The sequence below is a fragment of the Schistocerca serialis genome, chromosome 10 (genome assembly GCF_023864345.2).
Source record: "Schistocerca serialis cubense isolate TAMUIC-IGC-003099 chromosome 10, iqSchSeri2.2, whole genome shotgun sequence".
NCBI classification, from domain to species: Eukaryota; Metazoa; Arthropoda; class Insecta; order Orthoptera; family Acrididae; genus Schistocerca; species Schistocerca serialis.
The window spans coordinates 220543350-220560198 of record NC_064647.1 but is presented as its reverse complement, the minus strand read 5'-3'; the positions used below and the strand labels follow the sequence as shown (position 1 = coordinate 220560198).

Sequence of the window (16849 nt, the reverse complement as noted above, 5' to 3'; positions counted from 1 at the left end):
CTATACGCCCTCGCTCAAAGTCCGTCAACTGCACATACGGTTCACGTCCACGCTGTCGCGGCATGCTACCAGTGTTAAGGACTGCGTTGGAGCTCCGTATGCCACGGCAAACTGGCTGACACTGACGGCGGCGGTGCACAAATGCTGCGCAGCTAGCGCCATTCGACGGCCAACACCGCGGTTCCTGGTGTGTCCGCTGTGCCGTGCGTGTGATCATTGCTTGTACAGCCCTCTCGCAGTGTGCGGAGCAAGTATGGTGGGTCTGACACACCGGTGTCAAAAAAAACTGGCTCTGAGCACTATGGGACTCAACATCTATGGTCATCAGTCCCCTAGAACTTAGAACCACCCAAACCCAACTAACCTAAGGACAGCACACAACACCCAGCCATCACGAGGCAGAGAAAATCCCTGACCCCGCCGGGAATCGAACCCGGGAACCCGAGCGTGGGAAGCGAGAACGCTACCGCACGACCACGAGATGCGGGCTCACCGGTGTCAATGTGTTCTTTTTTCCATTTCCAGGAGTGTTGATCTCGCCGCGACGAAAAACGTCTTTGCTGTAATGACTTCCATCCCAATTCGCGTATCATATCTGCCACACTCTCCCCCCTACTACGTGATAATACAAAACGAGCTGCCCTTTTTTGCACCCTTTCGATGTCCTCCGTCTATCCCACGTGGTAAGAATCCCACACCGCGCATCAATATTCTAACAGAGGACGAACGATTGTAGTGTAAGCTGTCTCTTTAGTGGACTTGTTGCATCTTCTAAGTGTCCTGCCAATGAAACGCAACCTTTGGCTCGCCTTCCCCACAATATTATCTATGTGGTCTTTCCAACTGAAGTTGTTCGTTATTTTAACACCCAGGTGCTAAGTTGAATTGACAGCCTTGAGAATTGTACTATTTATCGAGTACTCGAATTCCAACGGATTTCTTTTGGAACTCATGTGGATCACCTCACACTTTTCGTTAGTTAACGTCAACTGCCACCTGCCACACCATACAGCAATCTTTTCTAAATCGCTTTGCAACTGATACTGGTCTTCGGATGACCTTACTAGACTGTAAATTACAGCATCATCTGCGAACAACCTAAGAGAACTGCTCAGATTGTCACCCAGATCATTTATATAGATCAGGAACAGCAGAGTCCCAGGACGCTTCCCTGGGGAACACCTCATATCACTTCAGTTTTACTCGATGATTTGCCGTCTATTACTACGAACTGCGACCTTCCTGACAGGAAATTACGAATCCAGTCGCACTACTGAGACGATACGCCATAGGCCCGCAGCTTGATTAGACGTCGCTTGTGAGGAACGGTGTCAAAAGCTTTTCGGAAATCTAGAAATACGGAATCAACTTGAGATCCCCTGTCGATAGCGGCCATTACTTCGTGCGAATAAAGAGGTAGCTGCGTTGCACAAGAACGATGTTTTCTGAAACCATGCTGATTACGTATCAATAGATCGTTCCCTTCGAGGTGATTCATAATGTTTGAATACAGTACATGCTCCAAAACCCTACTGCAAACAGACGTCAATGACGTAGGTCTGTAGTTCGCAACCTTGCAAAATTTCCTATTGTTGCTTTAATTTGGGGAAGCCAGTGTAGAAGAAAGTTCCAAAATGGTTCAAATGGCTCTGAGCACTATGGGACTTAACAGCTGAGGTCATCAGTTCCCCAGAACTTAGAGCTACTTAAACCTATCTAACCTAAGGACATCTCACACATCCATGTCCGAGGCAGGATTCGAACCTGCGACCGTAGCGGTCGGGCGGTTAAGGACTGAAGCGCCTAGAACCGCTCGTCCACTACGTCCGGCTGTAGAAGAAACTTTCTTCTAGTTGCACCACTACTACATCTGACAGGAATGTTTGACTTTTTATAAACAACTTGTATAGACAACCCCGCCAATAGGGTATTACTTTAACTGCAATTTTGCTTGTTTCCTTTGTCAACAATTCTCTGTCTGTTTACACTGGTGGTAATGCAATTTTGCTTGTTTTCTTTGTCAACAATTCTCTCTCTATGTTTACACTGGTGGTAAGTAGCAACAGAAACTTGGCTATATTCGCGTGCGTAAATTTGTTGTGTTGCGCCCTAATGCAGGCGGTGTGTCGGAAATTAAGTCTTTTTGTAAATGCTATCACCGTACTCTCGACAACAGCTAGCTAGCTGTCTGGTGGAAACCTCAGAAGCGCTCTTCCGCTGCCTAACACTGGTGCCGCTTCCACACAAGCTGCCGGAGCGCTCTGGCAGGTCCAGTCACGTGTTAGACGAGGAGCAATTCTCGTTTTTAGTCCGCAGGAGTGTCTTCCGCATTTTTTTTATGAGTTTGGCGGCGCGATAGTTTTGTAAGCTGAGCCTACCACAAATGGCGAAGTTTATTAATATGAATGTTATCCAGGTCCTGCCTTTACAACTAACGATTACATTACGGGTTTAACGCCTGTTGAAATGGAACTGTCAGTAAACATTCAGAACGATATCCAGGCAAAACAAACTAGCGTCGCAGTCAAGAAGACTACAGACAAACATCAACATACTGAGATTAAACAGGAGTCTACAATAAATAGGAGAATGAAGGAATGGTTAATGATATTACAACACGCATAATTTCACTCTCCTAAGGGGACGCTGTTCCATGAGTAAACGTAATATCTACTTGCAGCAAATGATTTTGGCAAATTTAAGTGGTCTTTGTTTCACGAGAGTCTAGCCGCTACTCCTCTATGTAAAGTGATTACAAGCATCTTCACCGGTCAAACGTTATTCGAGGTGGAGAATGTGATCACCTCGTCCTGCATACTTCAGTTATAGCATTCATTCAAACGAACTATTTATTTAAACCATGGCTGCTACCGGCAGCATCTCCACAGAATTCACGTCATATCATCAGCATATCGCGACTGTGGGGATATCGAACCAATAATACTTGGGCTGCCCTAGACGCAGAAGAGAATCAGGTTGGCTACTTGTAGAGACGGCTGAAACGAAAGAAAAAGTTCTCTATACATTTTAAAACAGTGGGCATAAAAATTCGTAAGCTGCTAGCAGAATTATTGTTCAAAGTTGGCATTAAAATACAGTTTAGGTTTCAGAGTATTTGTGTGATTATTTCGCTCATTTAGACACTAGTTCCTTAAGGTGAGAATCATGGACATTTTGTCACTGTAGTTAACATAAGTGATATCGTTAACGAAATGTGTGTTGTAAACTACTTAGCAAAAGTCTGAACTAGCTTCGATGATGTATCAAATACATTTCGAAAGTGCGTTCTATATCTTTGAGTTAGCTTCAAGACACTACACCACTGCACATGTATCCCTATTAACACCACGCCCGGGTTCCCGGGTTCGATTCCCGGCGGGGTCAGGGATTTTCTCTGCCTCGTGATGACTGGGTGTTGTGTGATGTCCTTAGGTTAGTTAGGTTTAAGTAGTTCTAAATTCTAGGGGACTGGTGACCATAGATGTTAAGTCCCATAGTGCTCAGAGCCATTTTAGCCCTATTAACACATCATGAAGTCTAATACATAGCCGTATAACATTAAAAAACTACCATGTGATAATATAAACTTCTTTTAGTTCAGACAATGGGTTCATAAACACACACAAGGAAAAAAGATACCTGCGTGTCCATGCCTTCTAGACCAGTACCACGAAGGCAGACGATTAGAAACCTTTTACTGTTTAAACAAAAAATCATGATAAATGTCTTTGGATCAGTGCGAGGAGCGGATGGATGGAGAAAAAGAAAGAATCGCGAACTGCGATAGTTGATGTAGCATCTAAACATTGTCCAGAAAATAAAGGCAGACTTCTGTGAGCGGGAAATTTAACTCGCAAGCCTGAAGACTGCACAGTCAAAGCAGTGCTGCTGGTGGAAAGCCCCAACGGAACACGTCCACTTGGAAGTTCCAGGAAACGATGGGAGGTCGACATCATGAAAGACGCAAGCTCGCAGGAAAAGAACTTCAGTCACCCTCCTTGAAGGAGCACGCTGGTCGCTTTTTGAGTGTTGTTTATGGTGCAGAACTGGAACCAGACGGTCATGGCAATGAAGTGGTATGTGTCAGTCGGTTGTATGGAATCAGCGCAGCTACATGTGTTGACGTGAAGACATGACAATGATAGAAGGAATATGTCATGTTTGAAAGCGCCCATCATCTCAGCATGAATGAAGTTGTCCGAACTGGTAAATCGACGTCTACTGTCCAACATATCTACACAGGATGGTATACCATTCACTACAATTAACACGGCGGAAAATCTATGGTCGTTGAAAGGTTATAATCGACAAGAACTGGATACGAGTGTCGCGCATTTTCGAGGACAGTCGGTTTCAAGGTCCATTTCCGAAGGAAAATGCACGTAAAAGACATTCGGCCTTTAACACCTCGGAAAAGGCCATTGCCCATAGTGGCACATGGGACGTAACGCTGCATGTCTTCAGAGGGGGCAAACACAGAAACTGGACATTACGTGACGAGGCGCGTAGCACAGACGCGCAAGGAGGCGTTTAACCCGCAGTCTCTGGGGGGAATAGTTCAGTCTATGTTGTTTTGGTGTTATTTATCTTACCATGACTTGGTCCACTCATTCAGATTATTTCAACATTCTTGGTGGTAAGGTCTTGCCATTTCTTCTGCATTTTTGTATATGTTGTGGACTTTCCCGTCTTACAAGATAACAACAGCCACTTCCAGAGGACTTCACGCACACGTTCCCGGTTTGACTAACACTCAGATACCATATCGAACCTCCAATGGCCGACTGAATCACTTGTTCTTAATCCCATAGAACATGAGAGACTATTTGCAACAGTGTGTGGAACGTAGCAGTCAACATTACCCCAATTTGATAGCTCTACGGGATACGGAATCCCTGAAGAAACCTGTGGACGATCTTCCTCGCCAAATGGAAGTCGTGATCAATGTTACAGGCAGTGTTAAGGTCCTTTCAGTTCGAAGCGGGACTCATCACTGAAGACATTTCCAGTCCAGTCAGTCAGATTCCAGGCTCCAATGACCAGCAAAGGCGTGTCTGGAGACACTCCTCACAGCTGTGAGATACCAACCTGACTGTCACCCAACAATCAGGAGTGATGGTCTGGGGGTACCATTTCATTTCATTTCGTCCGCCCCCGATAGCTGAGTGGTCAGAGCGAAGGAATCTCAATCCTAAGGCCCCGGGTTCGATTCCCGGCTGGGTCGGAGATTTTCTCCGCTCAGGGACTGTGTGCTGTGTTGTCCTAATCATCATCATTTCATCCCCATCGACGTGCAAGTCGACGAAGTGGCGTCAAATCGAAAGAATTGCACCCAGCGGACCGTCTACCCGACGGGAGGCCCTAGTCACACGACATTTACATTTCATTTCATAGCGAGACCACTTTGGTTGTCATCCGCGACACCCTCACAGCATAATGTTTCGTCGACGATGTTCAACGCCCTGTTTTGTTGCCCTTCATGGCAAGCCATTCTGGATATTTCAGCAAGATAATGCCAGCCCGCGCACGGCGAGAGCTTCTAACACTGACTTCCTGCTTGCCAAACCCCACCTTGGCCACAAAGATCACCAGATCTCTCCCCAGTTAAGAATGTGTGGAACATTATGGGCAGGCCCTGCAACTTGCTCGGGAGTTTGACAGTCTAACATGACAACTGGATAGAATTTGGCACTATATCCCTCAAGAAGACATACAACAAGTCTGCAAATCAAAGTCAAGGCGAATAACTGCTTGCATAAGGGCCAGAGGTGGACGAACGTGTTATTAATTTGCTCAATTTGTGGAGCTCTTTCTTGGTGTCGTATTGAAATCATCTGTTTGTCTGTACATGCACATCACATCTACCAATTTTCGGATAATTCCTTCGTAGTGCCTCGTTTTTCATGTCTTAAAGTGGATTTTGACACTAGTGGATGCAATGTACGATATACAAACTTTAAATCTTCGAAAGCTACTTACTCCAGCTGCCAGATATCTCTAAGTTATAGATAATACTCCGGCAGGCAACTGGCTATTGTTTGACAAAGGCATGCGTAAACGGTTAAACTAGATTTTCAAACCACCCGTCAGTCAAAATGTCTGAAACACGCCAGTCCCTGTTTGACAGACACGTCACACAAAGCCGCACACTGCCAAATAATTTGACAAACACTAAGTTTGACCAATTGTTTGAGCACCTACGAGAGTCTTTATACATTTTACAGGATATTAGGTTCGGGTATTAAAGAGACGTGAAAGATGAGGGTGTGTTCACTACACATGGAAGTTTAATAGAATTGCATAAAAACAGCTCATGGGCGCAGAGACGCGCAGAATGGCCGTGCGGTTAGAGGCGCCATGTAACGGATTGCGCAGCCCCACCCGCCGGAGGTTTGAGTCCTCCCTCTGGCGTGTGTATGTGATGTTCTTAGCATACGTTAAATTTAAGTAGTATGTAAGTTTAAGGACCGATGACCTCAGCAGTTTGGTCCCTTAGGAATTCACACACACATTTGGGCGCAGACACTACGGCACATTACTAGGTCCGTTCATGATTGCCATGATCGATAAACGCCATATAAGCAATTTTTAGCTTGGCACATTTCTAAAAACAAAGACATTAATTGTTGGCGGATGAGAAGTGTGCACCCTGGCGGCAGCAGGGATGGGTCGGCCACGCGTTAGGAGCGGTTTTCTTTAAAAAAGTACCTTGCCGGGCCGGGCTGGCTGCGGTATAAATAGGATCTCGCCAGGGCAAAAGACCACGCCTACACCGCGCTGGGGCCCGGTCCCTGGCGTAGCCTTCTACACGCCCTGCAGACGGCTGCGAAGCACTTCTTATTCATAATAGCATCACGTCAATAAAGCAAAAGCCGAGTGGACAATTTTAGCAGATCTACAAGGGTATCTTTCAGACTGCTGCTCCTCCATTATCTTCAAACTTAAGAGGATTTCAAGGCCAGTGCATGGACATACATTTCCCATGGCACTACCTTGCACTTCTCGCAAACATGCGGGAAAAAATGCTTTGAAAATTTATGTGCGCTGTTGAGAATAATGATTCAAACTTGATAATAAAACCTTTCGTACACAATTGCATAGTATCTACTTCAAAAGTTTCTAGTTCGACTCTGGTTAGAAGCAACTTTTTCCTATTACCAAACTGATGTAATAATTAACAAATACGATATCATTTTTAATAAAAGTAGTATTTTAGTTTCAATTATTGATGTAATGAAGTAGAGATTGAAAATACCGCTTCAGTTCTTTCTCAATTTTTCAATGCTTACACCACACCAAGTCCATCATCATGTGTATGCTCTGCGCTCACTGGTGGTGCACCGCCATCCTACACTCTCCACTGCGGCGCTTGGAGTCGCACCACAAAATTATCACACATGACGATGGGCATGTAAGAGCCCGAAACAGATCGTCGTCTAAGATTTGAAAAATAAAAAACAAAGCGGTATTTCCAATCTCTGCTACAACGCTCAGTTGCGGATGTTCTCCGGCAGGATTGATTGTAATCGAATGAAAATGCGAAAAATCAAATAAAAAAATATTTTTATTCATCATAAGATATTTCGCATATTTGTACAGGGTGTTTCGAAAAAATTCATCCCATTCCAATGACTGTATCGACAACATGGATGAAGATACAAACTTAGAGTGAATTTAAACTTAATCACCTAAACTAGAAGTTCACCTTGGTGTCAGCTGAAAAGTTGTCGATTAACGTGGTTGCAAGGTTGTCCTTGTCGCAGCTAGATAGCTCTACGTCCGTTGCTTACGGCTTTCCGCACAATTGCGACAAATTGAATCTGATTAACCAACTGGATGGAGAGCCTGTATGTAAGATTTCTTAAAGCGAGCTGCCTCAACCACGGATCAACTGCAAGAGGCGTATGGATCTCGCACTGCACCATCGGAATGTGACTTTCTTTTTTGTGGGGGTTTGTGAAGGCCACCGTCTACGTGCCTCCCCTTCCGACGACGATGGGTGATTAGCCACGCCGCATAGCAACGGAAATACAATAGGGTGGTGGGGTTTCGGGTTCCGCTGAATAGGTCAGCAGTTCACTACACTCAGCTGGCGGCTACACGGGTAGCGGAGGCTGTGTGGCGAGGACTGGGCGGTTTTTTAGGTTAGAAGGCCTTGGGAAAGTACGGGGGTGGGCTGCAATCTCAAAGGGTGCATGGCAAATACAGGACGTGCTTGGATCAAGGAACAGTCGGAATTGTAGTTGTAAATTGTCGTAGTTGTGCTGGGAAAGTCCCTGAGCTTCAAGCGCTAATAGAAAGCACAGAAACTGAAATCGTTATAGGTACAGAAAGCTGGTTAAAGCCTGAAATAAGTTCTGCAGAAATTTTTACGAAGTCTCAGACGGTGTTCAGGAAAGATAGATTAGGCAGAATTGGTGGTGGAGTGTTTGTGTCTGTCAGTAGTGGTTTATCTTGTAGTGAAGTCGAAGTAGATACTCCGTGCGAATTAGTATGGATGGTGGTTATACTTAACAGCCGAACTAAGTTAATAATTGGCTCCTTCTACCGACCCCCAGACTCCGATGGTACAGTTGCTGAACAGTTCAGAGAAAATTTGAGTCTCGTAACAAATAAATACCCCACTCATACGGTTATAGTTGGTGGGGACTTCAACCTTCCCTCGATATGTTGGCAAAAATACTTGTTCAAAACTGGTGGTAGGCAGAAAACATCTTCTGAGATTGTCCTAAATACTTTCTCCGAAAATTATTTCGAGCAGTTAGTCCACGAACCCACGCGAAATGTAAATGGTTGCGAAAACACACTTGACCTCTTAGCCACAAACAATCCAGAGCTGATAGAGAGCATCATGACTGATACAGGGATTAGTGATGACAAGGTCGTTGTAGCTAGGCTCAATACCGTTTCTTCCAAATCAACCAGAAACAAACGCAAAATAATTTTATTTAAAAAAGCGGATAAAGTGTCACTAGAAGCCTTCCTAAGATACAATCTCCATTCCTTCTGAACTGACTATGCAAATGTAGACGAGATGTGGCTCAAATTCAAAGATGTAGTAGCACCAGCAATTGAGAGATTCATACCTCATAAATTGGTAAGAGATGGAACTGATCTCCCGTGGTACACTAAACAGGTCCGAACGCTGTTGCAGAGGCAACGGAGAAAGCATGCGAAGTTGAGAAGAACGCGAAATCCCGAAGATTGGCTAAAATTTACAGACGCGCGAAATTTGGCACGGACTTCAATGCGAGATGCCTTTAATAGGTGCCACAACGAAACATTGTCTCGAAATTTGGTAGAAAATCCGAAGAAATTCTGGTCATATGCAAAGTACACAAGCGGCAAGACGCAGTCAATACCTTCGCTGCGCAGTGCCGATGGTACTGTTACCGACGACTGTGCCGCTAAAGCGGAGTTGTTGAACGCAGTTTTCCGAAATTCCTTCACCAGGGAAGACGAATGGAATATTGCAGAATTTGAAACACGAACAGCTGCCAGCATGAGTTTCTTAGAACTAGATACCTTAGGGGTTGCGAAGCAACTCAAATCGCTTGATACGGGCAAGTCTTCAGGTCCAGATTGTATACCGATTAGGTTCCTTTCAGAATACGCTGATACAATAGCTCCCTACTTAGCAATCATATACAACCGCTCGCTCACCGATAGATCTGTACCTACAGACTGGAAAATTGCGCGGGTCGCACCAGTGTTTAGGAAGGGTAGTAGTGGTGCAAACTAGAAGAAAGTTTCTTCTACAGCCGGACGTAGTGGACGAGCGGTTCTAGGCGCTTCAGTCCTTAACCGCCCGACCGCTACGGTCGCAGGTTCGAATCCTGCCTCGGACATGGATGTGTGAGATGTCCTTAGGTTAGATAGGTCTAAGTAGCTCTAAGTTCTGGGGAACTGATGACCTCAGCTGTTAAGTCCCATAGTGCTCAGAGCCATTTGAACCATTTTGGAACTTTCTTCTACACTGGCTTCCCCAAATTAAAGCAACAATAGGAAATTTTGCAAGGTTGCGTTTATTTTGCCACAAAACCGTGTAAACAGGTGATAGTAACGTAGAAACAATGAAAGAATACAGAACGTAAACAAGTTCAACATACATAATGATAGACAAAAATATTCCTCGATTTTTTCAACTTAAATGATTTGCACAAGCATTCTAGCAACTGGTTAATGTGCTTAGTACGGGGTGTGACCACCTCTGGAACCAATACAGGCTGACTACGACGGGACATGCTGTGAATGATGTCATCAGTCTCATGTTGAGGCAATAACGCCCATTCTTCCTGCAGAACTGCCCGCAAGTCCTGGAGAGTGGTTGGTGGATGCTGACGTCATGCACCCCGTCTCCCTAATGCATCCCAGACATGCTCTATGGGACTCAAATCGGGAGAGCGAGGAGCCCACGCCATGCGTGCAATATCTTCCGTTTCCAAAAAATAAATAAATAAATAAGTAAATAAAATTTCAAAAAAGTAATCAACCACCCCTTTCGTGCACTATGAGGTCGAGCGTTAGCATCCGAAGTCTGGGCCCACAGCACCACGCAACAACCGCGCATGAGACACAAAGATCTCCTCATGGTACCCTCTAGCAATTCAATATTGCTGATTCTCCCGTAAAATTTGATGAAGAAGTGTCACAGTGGTCAACATAATCCCTGCCCACACCATTAGCGATCTCTTTCCGCAATTTTTGGGTCCCGAAACCGTGTTCCACGAGCACTCCAGATGCGAATCCGACGAGAATCGCACTCCAGGCGAAATCGCGACTCATCTGTGAGAAGAACGTGGGCTCGCCGTTCGACCGTCCAGGTGGCATGTTGACGGGTCCACTCTAGACGTTCTCTTCTGTGAAGACACGCCAGAGGTAAACAAACAGGTCTCCAACAATAAGGAAACTCTGTTGAAATCTTCTGTACACCGTCTGCCTCTATACAACACGTCCAGGGGATGCTGCGAGCTCAGATGCCAGTTTCAGTGTCGTAGTAAGGCGGTACCGGCGCGCCATTACAGCCAAATAATGGTCCTGATGTCACACGCGTTCGGCTCTGTCCAGGTTTCTGGGATACAGTTTTGGTTTCTATAAATTGTCACCTCATCCGAGAAACAAAATAACGATTCATATTACGCCATCGGGCCACATCAGTTTTCATCTCTCCTGCTTCCTTTCTTTCTATGGACCTTCACTGCCGAGAGTTTGGTAGGCATCTTCTGTGTGCCATACTGTACCGTCTGTGACTGTGTACACGACGATTGTGGCTGAGGGACTGCCCGGCAAACATAGGTACCTTGTCGTGTGATCGCTGGCGTGGCTGTCCGTTGATCGGAGTGCCATCTTCCGTGCAGAACACATCTGTTGACAGTTGGTATGGTTATATCGTGAATTTGATAGAGGCCGGTAAAATAGCAGTTCGTTGCTTTAATTTTGGACACCAGTGCATGTTCGGAAACTAATACCTCTTGAAATATGGGCTAATCTTTATTCTCATCTCTGACTACGTAGAAGCAGTGCTGCATATTGTTACCACGTATCCTGACACATTCTCTAGTCTTTCTTCGCAGTGAATGACACACTCTTTCAATTACACCTTGTTCCATTCAGACTGCGTCACATGCATTGCTGCGTTTGCACAGTGAATAGGCTGGGCATGCAGCGATGCCTTCAAGCGTCACCATAGCCAGGAATCCAATGGGTTCAGGTTTAGTGAATGGGGACTCCATGCTACGGACCACATCGGCCAATATATAGCCCGTGAAATGTTGCCGTCACGTACAGTGGCACGATCTATACTTTTAAGATTTTAAGGGGCTGGTGCCCCGTCATGCAAGAACCACAGTCGTTGCCTTTGCGCAAGCGTAACGATCTATGTTGATCTGTTCCGTAAAGTTTATGGCCAAATGAGTCTGTCACCGACAGTTTCTGCCAATATATTGATACTGAAGCGATCCTGATGGCTCACCTCCACGATTGCCTGATGATTTGCACCTGCCCACACACGCGTCTTGTGCTACTCGTAGTTTACTGTCTCTCTGTTGTGAATCCTACCTCGCCTGTAAATAAAATGCAGGCTGTGAACTTCGTATCCTCAGCAACCTGTTTGGAAGACAATTGCAGAACTCTAGTGGGGCATGCTAGTATGCTGGCCTAAGTACTTGCACGCGTGTCCTGTCCTGTAAATTACAACCATACGTGCGCAGTGAGCTGCGGCAACAAGACTGCCTACAGCACCAAATACTACACATCACTAGTCACAAATACGTGGGTTGGAACTTTAATAGGGGCAACTACACTCCTGGAAATGGAAAAAAGAACACATTGACACCGGTGTGTCAGACCCACCATACTTGCTCCGGACACTGCGAGAGGGCTGTACAAGCAATGATCACACGCACGGCACAGCGGACACACCAGGAACCGCGGTGTTGGCCGTCGAATGGCGCTAGCTGCGCAGCATTTGTGCACCGCCGCCGTCAGTGTCAGCCAGTTTGCCGTGGCATACGGAGCTCCATCGCAGTCTTTAACACTGGTAGCATGCCGCGACAGCGTGGACGTGAACCGTATGTGCAATTGACGGACTTTGAACGAGGGCGTATAGTGGGAATGCGGGAGGCCGGGTGGACGTACCGCCGAATTGCTCAACACGTGGGGCGTGAGGTCTCCACAGTACATCGATGTTGTCGCCAGTGGTCGGCGGAAGGTGCACGTGCCCGTCGACCTGGGACCGGACCGCAGCGACGCACGGATGCACGCCAAGACCGTAGGATCCTACGCAGTGCCGTAGGGGACCGCACCGCCATTTCCCAGCAAATTAGGGACACTGTTGCTCCTGGGGTATCGGCGAGGACCATTCGCAACCGTCTCCATGTAGCTGGGCTACGGTCCCGCACACCGTTAGGCCATCTTCCGCTCACGTCCCAACATCGTGCAGCCCGCCTCCAGTGGTGTCGCGACAGGCGTGAATGGAGGGACGAAAGGAGACGTGTCGTCTTCAGCGATGAGAGTCGCTTCTGCCTTGGTGCCAATGATGGTCGTATGCGTGTTTGGCGCCGTGCAGGTGAGCGCAACAATCAGGACTGCATACGACCGAGGCACACACGACCAACACCCGGCATCATGGTGTGGGGAGCGATCTCCTACACTGGCCGTACACCACTGGTGATCGTCGAGGGGACACTGAATAGTGCACGGTACATCCAAACCGTCATCGAACCCATCGTTCTACCATTCCTAGACCGGCAAGGGAACTTGCTGTTCCAACAGGACAATGCACGTCCGCATGTATCCCGTGCCACCCAACGTGCTCTAGAAGGTGTAAGTCAACTACCCTGGCCAGCAAGATCTCCGGATCTGTCCCCCATTGAGCATGTTTGGGACTGGATGAAGCGTCGTCTCACGCGGTCTGCACGTCCAGCACGAACGCTGGTCCAACTGAGGCGCCAGGTGGAAATGGCACGGCAAGCCGTTCCACAGGACTACATCCAGCATCTCTACGATCGTCTCCATGGGAGAATAGCAGCCTGCATTGCTGCGAAAGGTGGATATACACTGTACTAGTGCCGACATTGTGCATGCTCTGTTGCCTGTGTCTATGTGCCTGTGGTTCTGTCAGTGTGATCATGTGATGTATCTGGCCCCAGGAATGTGTCAATAAAGTTTCCCCTTCCTGGGACAATGAATTCACGGTGTTCTTATTTCAATTTCCGGGAGTGTATTTCTTTACAGTTCGTAAAAAATACGTACGTGTTTAAAAGTTTTAGTGACCTTCACAGTAGTCACCAGTCACCAGCATTGTGTATAACCCGTTGCCAGCGATGTGGAAGTCGTAGGATGCTCTTAGCAGTGCCAGCTGTGTTGACAGTTTGAGCGGCGCGGTCTATTGCCCGACGAATTTGTAGCAGTTCTGAAGCGAATGCCGTGAAGCGTTTCCTTCAGTTTAGAAATCGAGTTGAACTCACGAAGGCTTAAGTCAGGGGAGTGCAGTAGGTGGTATAGCACTTAGCAGCCCCATCAGTCAAACAAATCAGTAACAGCTTGCACTGCGCGTGGTTGAGCATTGTCCTGCAGAATGATCGCAGGTCCTGCAGAAAGTGTCATCACTTCAGTCTCTAAGCCGGTCGTAGGGTGTGTTTCAAAAATGAACAGCGTAGAGACTGTAGTGATGACACTTTCTGCAGGACCTGACCATCATTTTGCAGGACAATGCTCAAGCACGCGCAGTGCAAGCTGTTACTGATTTGTTTGACTGATGGGGCTGCTTAATGTTGTACCACCTACTGCGCTCCCCTGGCTTAAGCCCTCGTGAGTTCAACTCGATTTATAAACTTGAAGGAAACGCTTCACGGCATTCGCTTCAGAACTGCTACAAATTCGTCGGGCAATAGACCGCGCCGCTCGAACTGTCAACACAGCTGGCACTGCTAAGAGCATCCTACGACTTCCACATCATTGGCAACGGGTTATACACAATGCTGGTGGCTACTTCGAAGGTCGGTAAAACTTTGAAACTCACATCTATTTTGTACGAGCTGTAAATAAATAGTAGCCACCATTGAAGTTCCAACCTTCGTAAGACGTCCTATATCTCAACAGGCATTGGTTTCTGGTCACATAATTCTTTTCTAGTTTCGACCAATACTACCTCCTGTAGAAATATCTGACACGTCTTTCTTAAATACTTTGTATTCAGAACGCCTTACTGGTTAATCAGTTAGCATATAATGTTTGTCTGAAGATACGTTATCGCGACGAATACTGTGTGTAGGCGGCAAACAGAGCACTCCGCTCTCCGTGGCTGTAGAAAATAGGTTTAAAGTCTGTATTTCCGAGAAAAATGTATAAAATCTGAAATCTACGTGTGGGCTACATCTCTGTATTTACTCCAAGCTTGTCATTGGTGGGAAGACGGATAATGAGTTGCCAGGACTTCGAATGAGCAAGAGATTCTCAGGTAGGGTGAGGGGAGGGAGAGGGGGAGAGAGAGAGAGAGAGAGAGAGAGAGAGAGAGAGAGAGAGAGAGAGGGGGGGGGGTCGCTCCAGTTTCGATGCATGACCGTGCAGCAGTACTGCCCATTGACGCGTTATTGTGGCTCCGTAAACATGTCGGAAAGCTGGAGAATTCCCGGATTCATTTTAATTTAGTATCACAAAAGTGCGCCTAAATGACACTATTCTGAGATATGTAAGCAGCACGTGTAGCTGAATTAACGCCTTTTTTTGTTCTGTTTCAGGTGAGTGGGTGCTGTTTGGAGGCAAAAATCATTTCTCACAGCGGGCCACATCTCCACACCACACAATGAGCGACTGGTAGCGAGGTAAGCATGTGTCAGGATGGAGGGAACTAGAGACATTTCCAAACGAGAAGCGAGTAAAACAGTTTAAATTTCATGACGCAGTTATTAATTACGTGCCGCATGTGTGATCAAAGAAGTGGCACACTTGTGGTTAACCGGCGTTGCTGCCGGAATAATTGCGGCTGACCTCAAAAGGGCTGAAACTCCACCTGAAAAATACATCTTTAATTGTGCTTAGCTTGGAAGCGTTTTTAGGGATACTGGACAAGATCAATATATTTAATGTTCACAAAAGGTCTCAATTACCAACACAGTGTGTTTTTTGGGACATTGACACCATTTAAAAAAATTAAATGTATAGTTCTCACTAGGCTAGTAAGAAGAATCTTTTGCAGTGATAGACTTCATAACTGTACAGATATTCCACGACTGTACCGTTTTGTTCTTTGGTACTGGCAATCTGATAACTGTCTACATCTACATCTACATGATTACTCTGCAATTCACATTTAAGAGCTTGGCAGAGGGTTCATCGAACCACAATCATACTATCTCCCTACCATTCCACTCCCGAGCAGCGCACGGGAAAAACGAATACCGAAACCTTTCTGTTCGAGCTCTGATTTCTCTTATTTTATTTTGATGATCATTCCTACCTATGTAGGTTGGGCTCAACAAAATATTTTCGCATTCGGAAGAGAAAGTTGGTGACTGAAATTTCGTAAATAGATCTCGCCGCGACGAAAAACGTCTTTGCTTTAATGACTTCCATCCCAACTCGCGTATCATATCTGCCACACTCTCTCCCCTATTACGTGATAATACAAAACGAGCTGTCCTTTTTTGCACACTTTCGATGTCCTCCGTCAATCCCACTTGATAAGGATCCCGCACCGCGCAGCAATATTCTGACGTGACGTTAACGTAAACACTTGTGGCCGCATTCGGTCTATAGTCTAGTGATTCGGTATGTCACCTTTCCCTCATATAAGACGTAGTTACTTTGTATAGCCGGCCGGTGTAGCCGAGCGGTTCTAGGCGCTTCAGTCTGTAAAAGGCTTTGTAAGACGGAAAAATCACCAAATTTGTGTTTCATTTTAAGCCAAAAGTGTTCTTGCTGACGATAAGCTCAGACCCGAATCTAGCACGGTGAAATAAGTCATTCATTAAGAGTGGCTGGTTGCAGTTTCCTCTTCAGTGCTATTTACTTCCATATTGTTTCAAAACAGTTGCTTCCAACTGAGTACCACATACACAAAAGATTTAAAAAAATACCGTACTGCTCTTATTGCTAAGGAATAGTAGACTTTATTGCTTCGCAATTTTTTTCCGGCACTGAAATGTCTCCTTAGTGTTTGACAAGCTTGATCAAAGTCGGTGAATTCAGTGGCAGTGCATGGGCAGTGTACTACTGACCTATCCTCGCGATCCGCTCTCGAGGTCTGTCCATGACGCCTGTCATGTCGTGATAGCAGTTTCCGCAATATGTGAACCTGATCAGTACATTAGTCGATAATTCCTGTGGACGGAGAAATAAGTCATTCATT

The 16849-nt window shown here is 46.1% G+C and overlaps 1 protein-coding gene and 1 long non-coding RNA gene across 3 annotated transcripts in view; both read left to right on the top strand.

Moving 5' to 3' along the window:
* The window catches only part of LOC126424740 (alpha-actinin, sarcomeric), a 517273-nt gene that overhangs the window by 307228 nt on the left and 193196 nt on the right, over positions 1-16849 (top strand). The gene's annotated exons all lie outside the window — the stretch shown is intronic.
* LOC126424744 (uncharacterized) overlaps positions 1-16849 on the top strand; it is a 217683-nt gene that overhangs the window by 138645 nt on the left and 62189 nt on the right. Inside the window, exon 3 of the long non-coding RNA XR_007576205.1 lies at positions 15240-15323. This is a non-coding gene — a long non-coding RNA (uncharacterized LOC126424744). The remainder of the gene's footprint in view (positions 1-15239; positions 15324-16849) is intronic.